The sequence below is a fragment of the Apteryx mantelli genome, chromosome 2 (assembly GCF_036417845.1).
Source record: "Apteryx mantelli isolate bAptMan1 chromosome 2, bAptMan1.hap1, whole genome shotgun sequence".
Classification (NCBI taxonomy): domain Eukaryota; kingdom Metazoa; phylum Chordata; class Aves; order Apterygiformes; family Apterygidae; genus Apteryx; species Apteryx mantelli.
Window position 1 is genome coordinate 161,653,313 of NC_089979.1, and position 19,435 is coordinate 161,672,747.

General features: G+C 39.0%; 1 protein-coding gene across 1 annotated transcript in view; it reads right to left on the reverse strand.

Moving 5' to 3' along the window:
- Positions 1 to 19,435, reverse strand: part of DPP6 (dipeptidyl peptidase like 6) — a 438,719-nt gene that overhangs the window by 337,589 nt on the left and 81,695 nt on the right. The window lies entirely within an intron of this gene.

A 19,435-nucleotide genomic window follows, 5' to 3' on the forward strand; every position in this document is an offset into this window, starting at 1 on the left:
TGAGATATTCCTGAAGAGTGGGAATTGTTTCAGCCCATCACTATAAGTACTTTTCAGAGCAAGTTATAGGGATTTTTTAGAAGGCATATTTACTCCAAACATCTCCTTCAAACACTCGGCATGAAAGACCATAATAGCTTTTTATAGCCGTCACAGTCTATTGGGTCAAAAATCCATTAAAAAATGGAACTTAAATACTTATAGGCATGATTGATCACAATGGATTGTACTATTGAGTAAATAACATGTGCTCTAAACATTTTCTAAATAAAGCTTTGCACAAGAGGCTCAGTGGCTTTGAAGTAGCCATTATACATGTTCATATCAATTTTCATGTTTCCATGACAATTGCTTTTATATTTATTACTAACAAAACTTGGTACTGTATTTCTTCAAAGCATGGCACAAGTATTGGCCAAATCTCTCTCTAACGTTAACAGCGCTACTAATGAATTTTCAAGACTGCTCAGTAGGTAAGTTAAATATTATAATCTTTAATCCTCAAGATAGCTGGGCTTATAATGACTGTAGGGAGAATTTTTTTAAGCAAATAAACTCAGAATTGAGTGCAGTAAGATTGATTGTTTGTTGTTGTTGCTGGGTTTGACTCTATAATTCATTTTCCCGGCTTTCCAATAAGTTTGGCTTTCTGCCCTTTATTAGCTGAGTTGGTCATATTTTCAGAAGTGTTTTGCTACCAGCCACTTCACCAGTAGGAGTGGAGAGTTGCTGAACACTTCAGAAGATCTAGCTGTCAGTGATATATGCCAACACTTTGGAGATCCACTTGAAACATGGGCCAGATCAAGAATTAATTGAAAACAATGAGAGGCTTTCCACAGATGCCAAAAACGGATAAACAAAAGTGAAGTTTCACTGCCTTTTGCTGAAGGACATTCTATTTCATGTGAAAAATGACTGATACTTTTCAAGCGATGCTCTTTTGAATGTACATAATATTTCAAAATTATCCTGAAAGCTTCATATTTTAATAAACAGTTCCTACATCCAATTCTTATTAATATGTTTTTAAAAGAGGAGTAGATAATTAACAGTATGATACAGATCCTCTAGCAGACATAAATCATCATAGCTCCATTGGTTTCAATTTATACTATCTGTGAAGAAGGCTCTCTATACCTTTCTGGAATCACATAGTGAATTCATCATCCCCAAATAATTAAGGATTTAATTTAATTATCTGTTAATCTCTTCATTTTATGACTCTATTCTAAAGGATGGCAAGAACTATGGAGAGCTATTGCAAGGCATGTTAGTGACAAGTACAGTGTAAATCATAATTTTGATATATCCATAAATATTGAGCAAGTTAATGCTGAGAGTTAAGTGGAGGAAAGGAGTATGTGCCATGTCATAGAAATATAATCTCCTGCATAAATATATTATGGCTTATTAAAAATGTACATGCTGCACAATAAAATGTCTACTTCTTTTATTTTAATCCCAACCACAAAAGCCCGCTTCAGGATTTTGACATACTTTTACCCAGAATCATCTGAAGTAGGAAAAAATAAACAGTAACATTTAAAACTGACATTTGCTTCTCCAGAAATTTAATTTTGAGCTATATAACCCAGAAATATCAGGTACCACAATGATGGAATTGGGACAACTGCTTTAGAGAGAGAAGCAGAAAATGCATCAATTAAAGGATGCTTAATAGCCTGCAGTTTAATAGCTCTTACAAACAGAAGGTAAAGGACAAAGTGTTCGGCTGCACAACATCATACACAGATATATGCAAATAAAATATTTCTATTCAAGAAGGACATCTTGTTTCTTAAAACTAAACCGCTCCCTGAGCCCATTTCACTACCATGCTTTGACTGTGGTAATTGCCTCATGTCACTTAATATGATATAACATCTACTTATGCTTAATGGATATGCTTTAATTTCTAAGGAAACTGTGCCTGTTTGTACAAATGAAACTTGTACGATGATTAAAATATAATTTTCACTCAGGCAATAACATTTTTCGATAAACAAAAACATAAATACAGACGTTACTCCTATTTCATCACAGATTGTTAAAAATGTCAAAATCCTCTACTACTCTACATCCTGATTACAAATTGTTGTATATCAGGGAAATCAACCATTTCTCATCGCTGACAGAATCTTGTATCGAAGCTAATTTTGAATACTCAAATCATTGTTATTGGGAAGAAAGTCAACAGAGTTTCAGATCATAGAAAATACACACTATGTAACTACTATATGCAAGACAATCTATGTAAATTCATTAAATGATATCAGATTCCCATATTCTCAAAGCATCCAAACAATTTATTTGAAGCTTTTTTAAATATCTCACATTTATCACTGAGAACTGACCCAAAACTTCTCAATATAAATGGTAGAAAACAGTTCATGAGACATCAGATACATATTCTGTTCACTTGTTGCACCAAATTAACTTTACTTTTGTAAAGAATGATCTCTTTGTGTGATCTTATTTCTATCCTATAAAATATGCAGATGTTTAAAAACTATATATGCCTTTCTCTTATTATTTAATTCATTTGACTGTCACCCTATATTCCAACGCCACATGAACTTTAAGTGTGTACCATATAGCTCAGTACTAAAATATAGCCTCAGGGTAAAAGACTCTTTTAATGCTTTTTTGTAGCCAACTTCTCTTAAATGTAAATTCTAAGGACAATGAAAAAAATAATTTAAAAAATAATATTTCTCAAGTGTTTTTAATTTATAAATATTGTTGCTCTTTCAAATGCTCTAAAACTTTTCTCACAAGTCAAATTAAATTGATTGCTTAATGCGTCTAGCAAGAAATTTGTAAAGATGGAACTAATCTGCAAAACAATAAACACATAATCAAACGCTGCATTGACAAGTCTGATCAAATAATGTACATGCATCTTGACATTTGGTCTTCAAACACCAAAATCACCTGCTTGTAATTTATTTCTTACTATTGCACTTTTTCTAATAGACTAATGTATATTTTTCACTCACCCTCCACAATTTTTTAAATCTCTTCACTCTGGACAATTTGGATTTGTTCATCCCTGATGTCTGCAGGTCAAATATATATCCTATGTGGCTGCAAATATACTCTACAGTCAGTCGGGTGCCTAAAACAGTAGAGTGATAGATATTCTTGAAAACGGAGGCACTCCCTAGCTTTTAATGCTGCTTCCAATAACCACACAGTTCACAGCTCAGCATAAAGTAACCAATAGCTGAACATGACATTAAAAAAAACAAAACCCCTCCTTTGAGATCAGAGAGGGAGAAGGCTTGATCCATCCAATACTCGATTTAGGTCAGTGGAAAAAAAAAGATGCTATTGTGTCAGCCATCCAACTTTAAGAAGACTTGTGAGCTGACAGTCATGGCACTTTAAAGCACTGTCATGATTAGTCTTTACACAGGGATTGTCTTAATCCTATATTTAAGAAAAATGAGAGCTACCTAAAGTATATGGAACTTACAAGATATTACAAAAATGTTTGCAATATACTGCAGTGGAATGATGCTGAGAAATACCTCATGTACTGGGTTTTAGTTTATTTTTCTGGTTTGCTAAGGGTATGGGGTTTATATGATTGCGAGTGTGCACTCTGTCATTCCTCCCAGATGGTTTTTAACCCTTTAGCACTTTTTCAGAAAAAGATCATACAAGATAGAGGGCCCAAGATGCTAAGTTTTAAGTTTCATGAAAATCAGCAGATGATGCAAGAGATTGTGTTAATTCTCCTTCTAAAGTAAAGGTTGCTGTGAGACAATCCACACAGGAGAGAAGTCCCATGAAAAGTCCTAGCCACGGAAAAACTTTGAACACCCTTCATGTCATCCATCTCATAGGTTGCCCTAAAAAGAAAAGACCCATTTTGTTTTATTGTTCATACAGCTGTTTTTTTTATATTCCCTTTTATAATTTCAGGAAATGGAAAAGAAAGCAGTAAGTGTGCTAAATATATCACTGTGGTAAAACAAAGGCTCATTATTTCCCATTTATTTCTGGAACGAGAAAACAGCGCTGTTTGCAGAACGCTGTGATTTCTTACAGGCAGTTATGACTTCAAAGTCGATCTTCACACTGACTTTTTGCTCTGGTGAGCAACGAGCCATATCTACAAATGTGACTAAGTAGAGGACACCCTTTTTTAGTGTCAGCTCTGGTTGAAATCATGGTACTGTAACAGCTTGGGAATCTGGAAGGAAGTCATTCAGAACGGAGTAGAGGGGTTACCACTACTCTCTCATGTGAATCGTACTAATTTCTTTGTCACGTTGTACTTCCCTAGATCTTTATTTCAGTATTATGTCATCACAGAAAGCTGCTCTTTTCTGTCTTAAAATCCTGTGCAGTGTGACAACATGATCGGATTACAGTGTATATAAAGCCATATTTGATATTATTACTTAATACTGATGCAGCACATATGAAACTTGCCCTCTTCTCCGCAAGGAAAGATCTAGACAGAAGTGCCATGGGACTAAGCTGCAGGCTTCTATTTGTTCAATGAGTCATTGCTAACACTGCGTAGCAAAATCCTTATAAAGATGTACATTGACCGATAAATTCTGGACTTGACCCATACATTGCAATGGTTACGAAATGTTTTATTAAATGTACAACTGCATTTCTAAAGTGGATACCAAATTTGGCTGACATCAAGAGCAGTTCTGTACTATTTTCAGAAGTGGCAGACTGGTCTTAGGGATCTATTTGATCTTTTTGTTCTCTTGTTTGATGTTGAATTCCTAATGCTGATCCACTAGGAGCACTGCCATTAATTTTAATGGCAATAGAATCTGATCTTTGTTTAATAAAGAATAAAAGTGATTCATGTCTCGTTTTTATATAAAATATCTTACTGTAACTCACTAGATTTTCTGTAAGCACTTCATCTCCCCTAGTAATGAGTTTCAGAATTATCTAAGAACACTATTCCAAACTTTAATTTTTTCAGACTTAGTTTTCAGTCATTCTGACAATACTCTATTAATCTGTTTGCCATTGAGAAAACAGATAAGAATATTTCAAATTGCTTGGTGTTTATTATTAGTTAGATTAGTTTAGATTAGCTAGATTTACGAGAATTGCTAGAAAGCATACTTGATGTTATATGGTATTAGTACTGAGGCATGTAGCACTTTAGCTTAAGACAGTTAAGCTAAGTGCATACAAGTGATGATCTGGGAACAATTGCACCAATTGCAGGAGCAGTTAAGGAGCACTTGTATAATTTCTGCACGTAAGTGTGTCTCTGCCCAAAATGGGACTGGCAGCTTCATGCTAACACATGGCTGTCCAGTAAGAGATTCATGCATATGGTCAGCTTTGGCCTCTACGCCAGGGAAAAAATAAATATCCTTATAAATCACTTTCTTAAAGATGACTGGCATGTGGGGACTCATTCTGCCAGGCTCTTCAGTGGTGCAAAAACTTCATGAATGGCCATATATCAAGTCTTCTGCCCTAAAACCCCAAACTTTAATGCTCTGTAAGACAGCCTCATTTCACAAACACACATTCTAGTCACAAAACAAAGAGGAATACTACAGAAATTGCTGTCCTGACTGACCCAACCCACAGAATTGGATTCTTCTCCTCAGAAAGTCATTTAAGCATGGAGCAGGCTGAGTTGGTTGAGAAAAATCCTGGATCTTTGCAAGACTAAGTCCAGGCCTGCACTGGAGTTTGGGTCCACAGCTGCTGAACACCTGAATAGGTCAGTGGTTTAGTGCTCTTCCTCTCTACCTCATCTTTGTGTACATACCACTATACATCTACAGCTGAAGAAGTATTATTCAAATTCCAGTGTTATCTAAAAGGACACTGAATCATTAAACCGAACTGGTCTCTCTAACCACTAAAAGAATTTGCTTTTTATTTTCTTGTCCTCAAAAAATGAGATGAACTTCCAGCTTTACATACTGTAGTGAGTGAAAATGGTTCAGTACATTCCTTTGATTGGCGTGATCAATGCTTATAAATAGCATTGTGTGACCAGGCCAAGGTCAAGGTAAGCATGATTCCACCTTGTGACTTTCTTCTTTGTGGTTTGAGTGTTATGAATACAAGCCAAGAAAAATATTACTTCTGAATTAAATCCAATTCAGAAGCATTCAAAACGCTTTGACCAATTTATGAGCTTCTGACATTGTAAATTGCTGAAAACTGACTTCCAGTACCTATGCATTTTACTGGAGTAGTTCATTCGCCATAATTATTACCCTGACATGCACACTTCAGGAAAATAGCTTTTCCCTAGATTTTAAAAGTCGGAAACCCACAAATGTCAAAGCACTGGCAATTTCAAGGTATTTCTACTAAGATGAGGGAGCTGGAGCAGCTCAGAGTAGAGCCCAGTTATTACTTACCAAGCCACTCCCTCATGTCCCCCTGCTTCTTTTCCATAACCTCTGACCTGAAACTAAGCCTCCGTACAGTAAATGTAAGATGTTAGTCTACCTGCTGCCTTCTCTTATTAAACCATAGAACTTCTACTACATGAATGACATTGTAAGAAATAGTTAGATGAAGAAAGGGAGACAGAAGACAAATGCAGACCACGGGTACTAAAAAATCATATTGACATTTTGTAAAAATGCAAAAGAATGAACACTTTTGACAACAAAAATGATTCCTCACTGCAAATTCTCCCCAAATTCTTATAGATCCTTCCTCACTATTAGTTTTCTCCGTATGGCTGCCTTCATTGGTTACACGTTACATGCTATTTGTGCTATCCGGTAACTGCTGTGGGTTTTGCTGCTTTGCTTCCAGGAAGGTGAACTGCTCAGCCCTTACACAGTAATTTAGTTAAACATAATGGAGTAAAGTCATCCCAGAGTATTTACTGCAAGCTCAGATTCTCACCTCAGCGACATTTGCTGAGAGCAATGGAGCTGCATGGGTGTTCCTGTAAGTATAATCATGTTCCTAGAGACACCTAAAATTAACAGAGAGGAAAAAGACTTGATTGTTCTAATTGATCACAGGAGGATTACGAGCCCTCCGTGTGGAAGGCAGTGAAAAGGAAATCTACAATTCTAGGAGGTACTGGAATAGGTGTTTCCAGTAAAGACTGAGAAATATTAATAGGATCGCATGGAGTACTGCTGATACCTCACTGGGGATAGTGAGTACAATTTTGATCACTCATATTCAAGAGAAATGAAAATAAAACTGGAACAGATGCAAATAATGGCTGGAGGATGACCGGGGGAAGGAGAACCTATTATATGAGAGAAACTACAGGAGCCTAATTAAAGTGAGGCTAAGAGGTGATATGACTGCCATCTATAAATACACTGGAGAAGAAAGTAGAAATGTGGAAGAAGAGAGATTTAAACCCAAGGTTAGCACTGATACAGGGACAAAAGTATATAAACAAGCAAGAATAAATTTAAGCTAAAAATCAGAAGATGGTTTCTAACCATCTAACTCTAGAATAAATTCCTAATAAAAATAGAAAGTAAAAGTATTGCAAGCCTCTAAGTTTGAGGTTGAATAGTTTATGAAAGGGACTGGATGATGCAGTGGCCTGAGGAGGGGAGCAGGGCTACTTAAGCCAGGAGGGTCCTTCTGATCTCATGTTCTTATTCTTTGCTCAGCATGTTCTTCAAACAGGAGAGATCAGCTCAGCAGGACTCTCATCAGATCAGCTGGACTCCTGCTTCTGACAGCTAATGATTCCAATTTTCCTACGGCGTGCCCATTTTATCAAACATATGGACTCACCATAGGTTATGGCAGGTGGCTGCTTCTTTAAGGAAAAGCAGAATGTAAAAATGGCAGTGTCTCTCCTAATAACACCATAGGGCTATGCTCTGACTAATAAGTTTACTTCCAATTACCATTAAATACATATCTAAGAAGCATTAGAAAAATACCTTGAAAGGTGGCTAACAATTTCCTACTCCTCCTATGAGTAGCTGGCAACAACAAAGTTGAGGCAGCTGCTTCAGAATCTACCAAAATATATATTTCTACCAAAGAGGAAAAATTTGGCAGCAAATATTGGTGGCAAAGAGTAGGCTGATAGAACAATCAGACTATCTCTGTTCAGGTGAAGGATCTAGCGAACTCTTATTTCAAGCAAGCTCGTGATGCCCCATGCTGAACTCTTACCTGACAGAGATCTATCCTGGCCATAGTGCACTCTCTCATGAGAGAGTTAAGCGCATTTCTTCTTTGTGTGTTTGACCTGATGCTCAGCTGCACTGTGAGAGTCAGTTATGACCCTCTACTACTCCTGGTGAGCATATACTACCCACGAAGTACTGCTATAGCTTTCAATATCTACCTACAGTCTATGAAAGCCCTTGAGTCCATATGCCACCAGATCACCACCAGGTAACAATCTGATCATACCCCTGCTCTTCATGTCAGCCATAGCAGCCAAGTGCAAGATCAGAGCTGCCCAGTGTCACAGAATTTGTGTTTTGCCCTGACCAGCCAAGCTGTTTTTCTGGACATTTTCTAGCACTCGCGCCACCAGTAATTGGGTTTACTAATGACAGCAATGAAGTTCTGTGTGCTCTTTTTGTTTTGCTTTCTGAGGGTTTTTTGACAAGTGCAAAGCTAGAGCAGTAGTGACCAAGGGAATTCAGTATTCTGAAATGAAATGTAGAAGCCAAAAAAGCATAAGGTGATCTGTGCAAACCACATAGCTTAGACTTCTGTAACAACGTCCGTTACAAAACCCATGAATCTCATCTATTAATACTTGATTGGTCCAAATAGAAAAGTCAGCTCCTACATGCTGAGGGAAGGGACCCAAGTTTATATCTTCACTGAGTCTTCCATTACAATCAAGTTTGTAAAAAATAAACACTTCTCACCCTTTTAACTGAACCCTTTAAATTAACCAACTGATATACATTTTATTTTCTATTCAGTTTCTGAAGTCGTGGCTTTCTAATCTTCTTGTCTCACTGCAGCTCTATAAAGCCCTGGGAGATTAACAAGTATTTGACTATCCCTTGAAGCAATGCATGGAGCCCACAAATGCAGCCTGCCAATGTCCACCAGCAAAACTGATCAAGCTTTGAACTGTTAGGCAGCCATCACCACTACCTTCTTTCTTCTCAGTCCAAACAGTAGCACTCTCCAATCCCTAATTGTTAAAATATTATAAAAGAGACTGGTAACTGAAAAGAAGAGAATAAACCTTGTGTAAATTAAAGCTAATAGAGGAGGAGAAAATTTCCTGATGTTCAATGCTACCAGTGATTTGGAATGTTTCTATTTTTGTGTACTGTCTGAGAAATCTTAAAAGGAGGATGGTATTTACAATGCAGAAGGCTGGTCTATAAGAGAAGCTGATAAGCTATGTTCAGTTTCTTATACCTTTCCTCTGTGAGCTTCATCAAGTAATGCTGGCCCTGGGCTACAAAGTATCATGGGTGTGATGATGCTCTATCTCACCATGTCTAGTGGCACAGACCCCAGCTAGATTCTTAAGTTTCCTCTACAGTGAACTAGAGAATATGTAGTTGGAGGAGGGAAGGATTTCGGATGTGCTGTCCTTTAGTACCTTTCTTTTCAGTTGATTCTCTCTTGTTCTACCTACAACTCAGTGTGACAATCTTTTTCTTAGGTTCCTGCTATTTCCAAGTGGGAGCCACATGTGAGCCACGTGAGCCAATAAGATAGCTGAACATGAACACGTTCACTTTACTTCAATAATAACAGAAAAAACAAGGAGGCAGTTTTACTAATGTTCTACTTTAAATGTGAAGCACGTGGCAATGTGCTGGCCCTTTGCTTGTGCCAATGTAACTGCTCTTGGGGGTCACGCTGTGAGATAGATCAGAATATTGATCTTTTTTACCAGGTTATTTTCAAGTCAAGCAGGTTCACTTATCAGCATATTGATCTGGTTCACAGCATGGCTGTACAAACAGTTATGTTGGCAAGCCGAGGAGAAGCAGCTCCGTACACTGGCGTTACCCTCCAGTCCCTCAAAGTGTGAGCCTCAGTGAACTTCTGAACCTGCTCTCTGCTCCACACCAACAGTAGCAGGGCAAGAATCAGCAGTTTGCAAGTAAAAAGCACTGGTAAGAAGCAACACTACAGCAGTGTGAAAGTACTAAAGATCATTAGCGGGCGGAGATAATGTATGTTTAATGGTCTCTGCTATTTGAATATATATTAACTCAGACGAATACTTCAGCCATATCCATGCACTGTGCTAGAGAAATATGGAAGGAAAAATAGTCCTGTCTCAGATATGAAGGTAGGTGTGGAGCCTTTACAGAAAGTAGCACCTATTGCTTAGTTATTAAAAGCTACACTCAGTGGCTGATTTTCATTCTGCAGAAATTCATCATGTGCTCTGGGCAGAACAAAATACTCCAAGACAGCCTGACATCATCACTATCCATAGCAAAATGCTCCATTCCTTAGATATTAAACTTTTTTGCAAGAACTGTCTTCATTAAACTCAGCTACACAGACTGTAGGGCTCCAGTAGGATGCATTTAAGAAGGTCTTCTTCCTTACGTTGTGTATGTTCTGCATTTCAATGTCTCTAAATAGTTGTTGGACTTAACAGGTTAGTGGGAAAAAGCAATAACATTGCTACACCTCTACCAGTGTTTAGACTATGGTATGCAAAATACAAAATCCCTTCATGAAATTCATTCCCAAGAGGCAAAAGCTTCTTGTAGGAACTCATATCTAAGGTAAATACAATCAATAATTAATCAGTTTTTGCTTTTGTTTTTTTAAATCAAGCTTCTACAACATGAAAACTTCCATTCTCACCCATGTGGCAGTTTTACAGAAACAGCTACCCCTCATTTGTGCCACTGACTTCATTGGGAAGAAAGACCCTGCCAGCAGCAGTAGCATATTTGAGACATTCAGGATCCCTACTACCAGCAACTTCTGGACTGCAGAGAGAACCAAGAGGAGTAACAGAGGCTGTGGACTATGGGCTCTATCAGTCATTTTGAGAGCCTTTTTCATTCAAAGAGTGCAGGAGTGAGAGAGATCCAGTGCACTTGAGAGCACTCTGAGTTGGGTGAGCCACTTGGCCTGCTTGGGAGCAAGAGGCCTGAGAAAGTCAGCAGGAGAAAGAAGTGATTAAACAGAAGCACAAAAGACAGGGCAAGCCCTGAAAGCTCAGGTGGCTGGAGATGGCCAACAAGTGCCTGGGACCTTTAGCTGTACCTTCAAGACACAGTCTTCTGTGCAGTAATGGGAGGCTCTGTATACTATGCTAAGACAGCATATGGTCAGAGTTATGGCAAGTTTTGTTATTGTCTCAAGCGTCACACACTGAGTGGCTCCCATGAACAAAACTTTGGAAATATTGATTTCTGTGCTTTTTGCCCACATAAATTAAGAAGTGTTAGCATTTAGATGCCTTTGCCACTTTTAGACTCTCTGAAAATCCCTGTGTTTTTTTTTTTTTTTTTGAACCATATGCCTGGACTCAAGTGCCTAAATTCAGCCTAAGTCATCTGACATATGCCAAAGTCTTTGAAAAATCTGGTCTTTAATCTTTCCGTGTCTCAGTTTCCTTTATGTGAAATACTAATATCAACTACCTTGGAGGATGTTGAGAGAACAAATTCATTACAGATTGTCAGATAAGGATAGACAACAGATGCAGGGACTGTGGGCAAATGCACTGTCCTCTGAGTTACCAGGTCTCTCTGGGTATCTTAGTTTCAAGGCAACCCATAGCTGAGACTACCCAGATGAGCAGTAACTTTCAGGACAAGCAGCTGCAGGGCCATGCTCCACTGAATTTCCATAGTTTGACTGAGCTCGGGAATCAGGGCATCTATATCTGTTCTAAAAATAAGAAAATACAGTTGAGTCACATCCCACCTTGTTGTAAAAAAGTCCTGATACTGTGAAAGGAAAAAAACTTAGAAAGTAGGACTAGAGAGTTAAACATTCCTGACAGATGTTTGTCCAGCCCTGTCTTAGAAATTTCCACTGAGGGAAATCTGATAACATCCTAGGCAATCTATTCCAGACCCAACAGTTAGAAAGCTAATTTTTCAAGCCCATTACTTCATGCCCCACCTGCACAAGACCTAGAGATATTTTTTCCCTCCTCTTTGCAGTTACTCTTTAGATAAATAAAAACTGTTATTGTGTGTCTTTTTGAGGAGAGGCATTAGATAAAAAATCCCTGGCCTTATAGTTGACTAATTTTCCATCCATGGTGTAATATTCATTCTCAGATCTGGTAATATTTTCTTCTTATAAAGACAGTTTCAGTTCTTCTCCCTCATGAGATAAATGTAAAGATTTCTGCACAGTATTTAGTGGCATGTGGCTCTTTGGGAGAGCATGTTTTCTTTTTCTATTTTATGTTGCTCTCTGACATTGATTGGTGATACAATACTATGCACTTCCTGCCTTGCAGTTTTCTGCTTTTGTTTATACATCCTTTGTAGACCTGAGTTGTTAGGAATGATAATTAGCTTCTAGCTTGCTATTATTTCCATTGGCATTTCTTAGCCACCTAAAGTTGATTAGGCTCTTACCATAGGAGACAAAAAAGATCAACAAAATAGACTTAAAGAAAATACATGGCAAACTAGTTGGGTGTTGTTATTTTTGTACCCCTAAGAAAACCACCTGTGCTTTAGATAACCAAATACTGTTATAAAAACACAGAAATATAAAGCAATTAGGACAAACACAGTTGTAGTCATTTTAGAAGATACCAGACTTGGGGAAAGTAGGTAACTCTCTGTACAGCTACAGGTCATGCAACCATCCCCTCAGTGTGTTTCCACCCTGTTTAAAGGAAAAGATCTACAAGAGAAATGTAAGCCCAGCCACTGCCTCTGTTCAGAAAGACTTTTTGTCTGAGGTCTCCACCAAGGTGACCAATTACTGTTAATCCACAGGGCATTCTGTGTGATGAGGGCCATCAACCATTAGTGATGCAATCAACCCATTTCACAGCCATCTAATGCTAACACATTTTGGTTGTTATGAAGACAGATCATTCTGAACTGCTAGTTAAAACTAAAAAGCTCCTTATCCCACTCCCATAACCATCTAGACTGTGTTAGATGTAATTACTGCCCAGGTGGTAAGGGAAGCTAAGGAGAGGGGCAGACTGAAATATGTCCCCAAGTGCCTTAACTGTTTTGGATCTTAATTCTTTAAAACCCTGTACTATTCTAAAAATGTTAGCTTTGTCACAAAGGCAGGACTCATTTGACAAAATGTAGACATCTACACTGTAGAGGTCTCCATCCGAGTTAGTCACCCAGGAGTCTTTTTGCAGTCAACAGAGAGTGAGTAAGTGGAGCCAGTGGAGTCACTGCATCCTAAAGTGGACATCTAAACCAGGTCAGGAGAGTCATGCCCTGGAAGTGCTTATATTGCTCTTTTGATTATAAAGGCAGCCTAGGGTGACTAGATCAGATGGAAATGTTTTAGCTTAATTAATACTAATTCTACCCCATGAGTCTCCTGAGGAACTTTTCACCTCCGATAAAATCCATTGCATGGCCACCATTGCATATTTTTTGCACTTAGAGAACAGGATTTATGTGTGTATCTGGATGTGTGTATGCATGTGTGTTCAGGATGAATGATAAACGTGCACAGGAGTGGATTTAACAGATACTGCTATATTCCACAGGGAAGTGCATTTCTTTGCTCTATTTACTAGAAAAGCAGAAGTGCTGGCAGGCTCCCTCTGTTACTCGATTTCCTAGCAGCTGCCCAATGACCAAGTTAGTGGTTGGTTAAGGCACTTATGGCACTCTCTAAATGTTTAAAATTTTATTACTCCCTTGAAGCATCTGGTGTAAGTCACTTCTGGAAACAGAACACTGGACCAGATGGAGCATTAGTCTATGACATTCTGATCTGGTAATTCCTATGTTAATTTTTACGACAATTTAGATGGGCATTGGCTACGGAGCCCAATCCAAGTCAATTTTATTATAGGAGAAGAACGCCTGTTCTCTCTTCCCTCTGATTGAGAAATATTTTATTTTTTTAAATGGAGATTTTCACAGCACAGTACCTGGAGAGAAGAAAGGAGCATTTCAGATTTCAAGAGTCAACAGCCAGGCTCCCACTGCTACTTCAGATACACAATGAAAAGCGAAACATTTTTCACAGTTGTTATCTGCAGATTCAGCAGACGCCTTTTAAACTCTTTACAAACTTAAGTAGTGCATGAGATGTACCAGGGTATTAGTAGTATTACAGTCAGCACTGTACAGATGCCTGAAGGTTCTCTGATGAACCCCAGTTGTGTTGGCTGATGCTTACAGACATACAGAAGAAGCAGGATATTTTACAACATGCAAGAAGGCTACATGTTTATGAATGATCAATAATCCTGAGCATACCAGGGTCCAAAGGTCCAGCATGTGTCATCTTAAAGGGGATTGATTTTCATTATATTTCTGAATATCAGACTGCCTTTCAGGTTGCACTTAAGCATAAAGGCATCCTAAATTATGAGGCACCATCGAAAAGTCACTCTGTAATACCAGAGTTTGCTTTGAACTGCAGAAACGCTGTCAGAAGGTTAGGCTTTGCCCCCTCCTAAGGACAGACTGACTGAACATTAAGGTCAGCTATATACAGTAAAAGGCAGATAATTTCATAGCCACATAATTTTCTCTAATTATACCTCCAGCTTCTATCTAGCTGCTTTTCTGTTATGTTGTTTTTGCTTATACATCCTTCTGATGGCAAGCTGTGAAAAATTATACGGGTCATATAATCTTGTAGTTGTTCTGTTCTTACATTTATATATTGATTCCAAACAACATGGAACAAAAATATTAACAAAAGAATATCATGATTGAAGTACTAAAGTGCCGTAGTTAGATGTGAATCTTTGCAGTCATTTTAGAGATTAGCAATGTAACAAATTATTAGTTCCTTTGAATATCTGGATCTGGCTAAAGAAACTAATCATATAAAACTGAATCATTAGCCTTTGGCAAGCTGCCTCAGTTTCTGTTAGAACAGGCTGGTACAAGTTGAGAAATTGAATGAGCTTGCTTTTTTTTCTTTTTAATAACACAGGAAAGTAGATTATTTTACCCCATTAATTGTTATAAACTGAATAAGGCCTGAAAATACCAGTAGAAATAGATTTGTTGTTCTGCCAGTCGAGTCACTGAAGGGTTCCTTGTAGCTGTATGTATGATAGTTTTCAGAAGAAGACAGGAAAATGCATATACCCTTTTTTGGCCTGTTTTTGCTCCCTTAAGTTACAGTGGTAGAATATAAAAGTGATGTTTTTGCCGATGAGTTTCACGGGACTGCACCAGCAGTTACATATTCATCCCTGATTAAAGGCAGTTTGCTACATGAACTTATAGTGGAGCAGGTTTGTACCAGTAAGGTATCGCACTGAGCAGAGATGATACAAAACTGCACTGCGACAGGTGACATCAGATTTGCAGCCGTCGTTTGATGCTGTTGAGGCAGAGCAGAGCCCTTCCTTACTTTGTGTAGCCCAAGTTGAGGCTGTGAGGCAAACGTTGTCCTCATATCTGTCATGTGGAGCCCAGCGAGGCCAAGCCTTAGGTGGAGAGAGGGACTTGACATCGCCGCACGCATTATAAAAGAGGGGCTCATTGCTCAGAGAGCTCAGACAGAGCTAATACCCCTGCTGGGTTCTGCTGAAATTCCTCTTTTTCATCTCACCCCTCACATCTGTGTGGCCTCTCTTCTGCAACAAGCATTTGCCAGGATTGTTTTTTCTGCTTCACAATAGAAACTGTTTGGACTAAACCCAGTCTTGTGAAAGTGCATCTGTACAGGCAGTCCTGAGCATGGGAACAGCATCCAAGAGACTGTTTATCTCTGTTTGAAAATGTCACTTGTGGAATTTTTTTTGTGTTACCTGAATGGCCAAGTGTCTAATTTGCACTGAATTGAATATTTTGACTGACTTTTTTATACAAAGGACTAAAGTAGCATGAGATAAAGGCTCAATGCAGTCTTATATAGTAGTTCACAGACTCCATAGAAAGCCCAACGACAGCTTTTTATCCTTCATTTTTCCTTCTCTAGCTGTTCTAACATTGAAAATGTCTAGATCCATGCCAAGGGCAGGGGGTTGAGCAGTGAGGTGCCAAGAGCAGACATACCGTTGTACTTGTCTGAGTGTTTGCTGTTAGCCTGAGATGATAATAGGAAGCACAAAGGTAAATCTAAGACCAAGATAGGATAGTTTTATAGGGCTCAAAAGATTCAGACTCCATTCCTAACTTTTCTGTGTCCTGCGTAACCTTGCCTAAATCAGTTCAGCTCTTCTCTTGAGTTCACCACCTCTAGAATGAGGGTAATCATCCTGATCTACATCCTGTCTTCATAAAGCACGTAGGCATTTTGGTTAAGGGTGAAAGCAGGACAGAGAGACATATGAATCCATACGCACATGCACGTGCACACACACACACACACACACACACACACAGAAGCTGTATTTGGCAAAGAGTAACATGCATAGCGAGAGGTAGGGAAAGTTCAGGTCTAGGACTTTCTGCCAAATATGGTATAACATGTATGGTTGCCCTGTCATGTCATCCTGTCTCTTCCCCAAACCTCAAGGGCATACACCAACGACGTTCTCTGGCAGAGCCTTTGCAATAGCAGCAAACTGCCAATGCACAGGGAAGGAAAATCTTGGCCGGCAGCAAGGGGCTGTTGTGCTCTAAAAAAAGAGGTAAGCTGCCAGGAGTACTGTTAGTGGGGCAAAAAATTCCCAGTGTGGATGTGCAGCCCTGGGATGTGCTGGGACCTTTTTGGATGCACAGGAACACAGACTGCCTCTACCTGAGCTGCACAGAAAGGGGAGGGAGAGGAGACTGAGAGAAAGAATTTATGAGGATGGATAGGAAGGAAAGCCTGGAGCTGAAAGATACGGGATAAGAAAGATCCTCTTAGAGAACATCTGAGGAGACTGAAGGCTAGGGAAGAAAGAAACAGAGAAACTAAGGAAAACAGTGATAAAGCAGCCTGGTGAGAAGGATATGAATAAGAGAAGGTTACAGGAGGGGGAGGTTGCTGAAAGGTGAAGTGAGGTGGCAAGAGGAAAGATTCCCAGTCCTGACAAAGTGAGGACAGACAGAAGAAATGTTGTTATCTGGGACAGAATGGTTCCTAAAATAGAACATAATCTTCTCCCCTATTTAGAGCAGGAAATGGCAATTCCTATCTATAGCTATCTATGGTTTAACGACATCCACCATTCTTCCTTTTTTTTCTCCTGATGCCTCCATCAAAAACTCCTCCTTTTCAGCTGTTGGAAGTCACATTAAGCAAGCACAAGACTATGCTAATACCCATTTGGAACAATTCATCATTTGTGTTGGGGTAATGCACATTCATAAGATTGCCTTCACACATACACTAGGGCCAACATTTCTGTGGGTTGAGAACTATATCCTTTGAATTGAAATGCTTGTGAAGGTCATTCAAGTTCAAAGATAAACTCATTAATTAGAAAGGGCCTGTTTTGGAGGAATTCTGACTGTTTTGCTAAGATAGATGATTTTTTCTAAACATATTTCTGAAGGGAATAAGCGTCTGAGAAAATCATTAATTTCATCCTGAATACAAAGAACGATAAGGGGAACAAAGAAAATGCAATGTCCTGCTGAGTTCTCTGAAAGATTATAGATTTCCTTTTTTGTAGAAGATAATATCAGAACCATTATAGGACAATTTTTCCCATTTTTGTGAATTTTTACAAATGTTGAAAGATGAATGCAATCTATTCAGTACATAAGTGGGATGATTAAAAAAAGCTTCCTTGTTGGATGTCTTGACTAGTTTGCTTCTTTGAAGCTGCCACTATTCGGTTGTCACTGTTATTTAGTGAGCTAGCGCAAGACTTTGGGAGCCCCTCATGTGTCCATTAGAGATAAAGTTGGACTGGAATCACCAATCAGAACTTTAAGTGAGAAAGAGGATCTGGAGAGATCAGTTTTGTCTTTGGAGCATACAGACCACAAGGTTCTCCCCTGGCAGAAGTGATGAGCTTCAGGAATGGCTCAGGAGACCATGGAGACATCTTTTTAAAGCTCAAATTTATCTTGCATACAACCAACTGGACATGCAAACTTGTGCTCATGTTGGACTCAGCTGGGTAAGTTCTGGAGCCTGCTAGGAGAAAGCATGGACACAGGCTTCTCCAAAGGGCTTTCCTAGCTGCAGAAAGTCTGACAGTCTGAATCACGTGGCCCACTACACCATGAGGTAGCATCAGCTAACAATGTTGGGCAGATAAGCTGAGTGACTCCTTACCTAGTAGGCTCAACACCGAGTGCAGCACAGCAGAGATTTGCAGACAGCTGAGTAGTAGCTGTCTTCCTCCTAGCAATGTGGCTATATGGAGCACAGGGATGGTGTGCTGTGATCTACTACGCCTAGCCCAGTGTGGGGGCAAGAAGCAGTGCAAGCTCTAGATTTGAAAAATGGAGAGTCAGGAACAATTTCTAGGTCTGTCTCTATCCATCGGCCCCAGAGGAGAACCTGCTTGGCAGTCATCATGACAGAAGTGTGACTTTCCTCTCTTGCGAGAAGGAAATAAAAGGCTTGCTGCTACAACAGGCTGCTGAACAAAATAATCGGGCTCTTGAAAATATGGACAGTCAGTAGGCAGATCAGGCCAAAAAATCTTTATGTTTCTTCAGAAGCACTGTGCTAATGTAACACTTCCAGTAAAGTTAAAAGAAGGGAAAATATGACAGGGCAGCAAAGACTGATAAGCTGATATTAATGGCCCTGCCTCTTGTAATGATCAGAGAGGGAAATATCTAGACCAGGAGACTTATTAAATCTTTGAGTATAAGCAGTATCTCCTTGCAAGAGAGAGAGGTTCAATTAAATAATCTGAATGAGTTTTTGAAAGTTTGGCTGAGGTAGCTTATCTAAGGAAGACTGCCTTTGAAATGAGACTCCAGGCCCCAGTGGAATGTGCTTGGCTAAAAGGTAGCAAATTCCATCAAAATCATGCTATTATCATTAATGATGTTACTTTCTGAATTCTGGAGGACAGGAGATAGCCCTTGGCTCAGGAGGACCAGCCACGAGATTAGCTGAAAAATTACTGGGTCGGTCAGAACAGTGAGGTTTCTAAAAATAATGTTCTATGTTTTATTCATATGAGTAAATTACTTAATTCCAAGTCCTTTATATGGTGTTGAGCTTCCAGTAAGGCTGGGATTTGCCTTCTATGTGCAAGTGACTGTTGTCTTTGTGCATTCACATGTACCTCAGAAAGACACCAATGAGGAGGTAGGGTTGAAGGGAAAATGAGGCATCAGGGAATACACAGAAGGAGTGACAACCCCTTGAAGAATGCCCATTCAGTGTCCTCTCAATGATGACTACCTGTTTTTAGAAAAAATAAGCATGCTCAAAGAGAGCATAACTACCTGTTTTTAGAATAAATAAGTATGCTCTC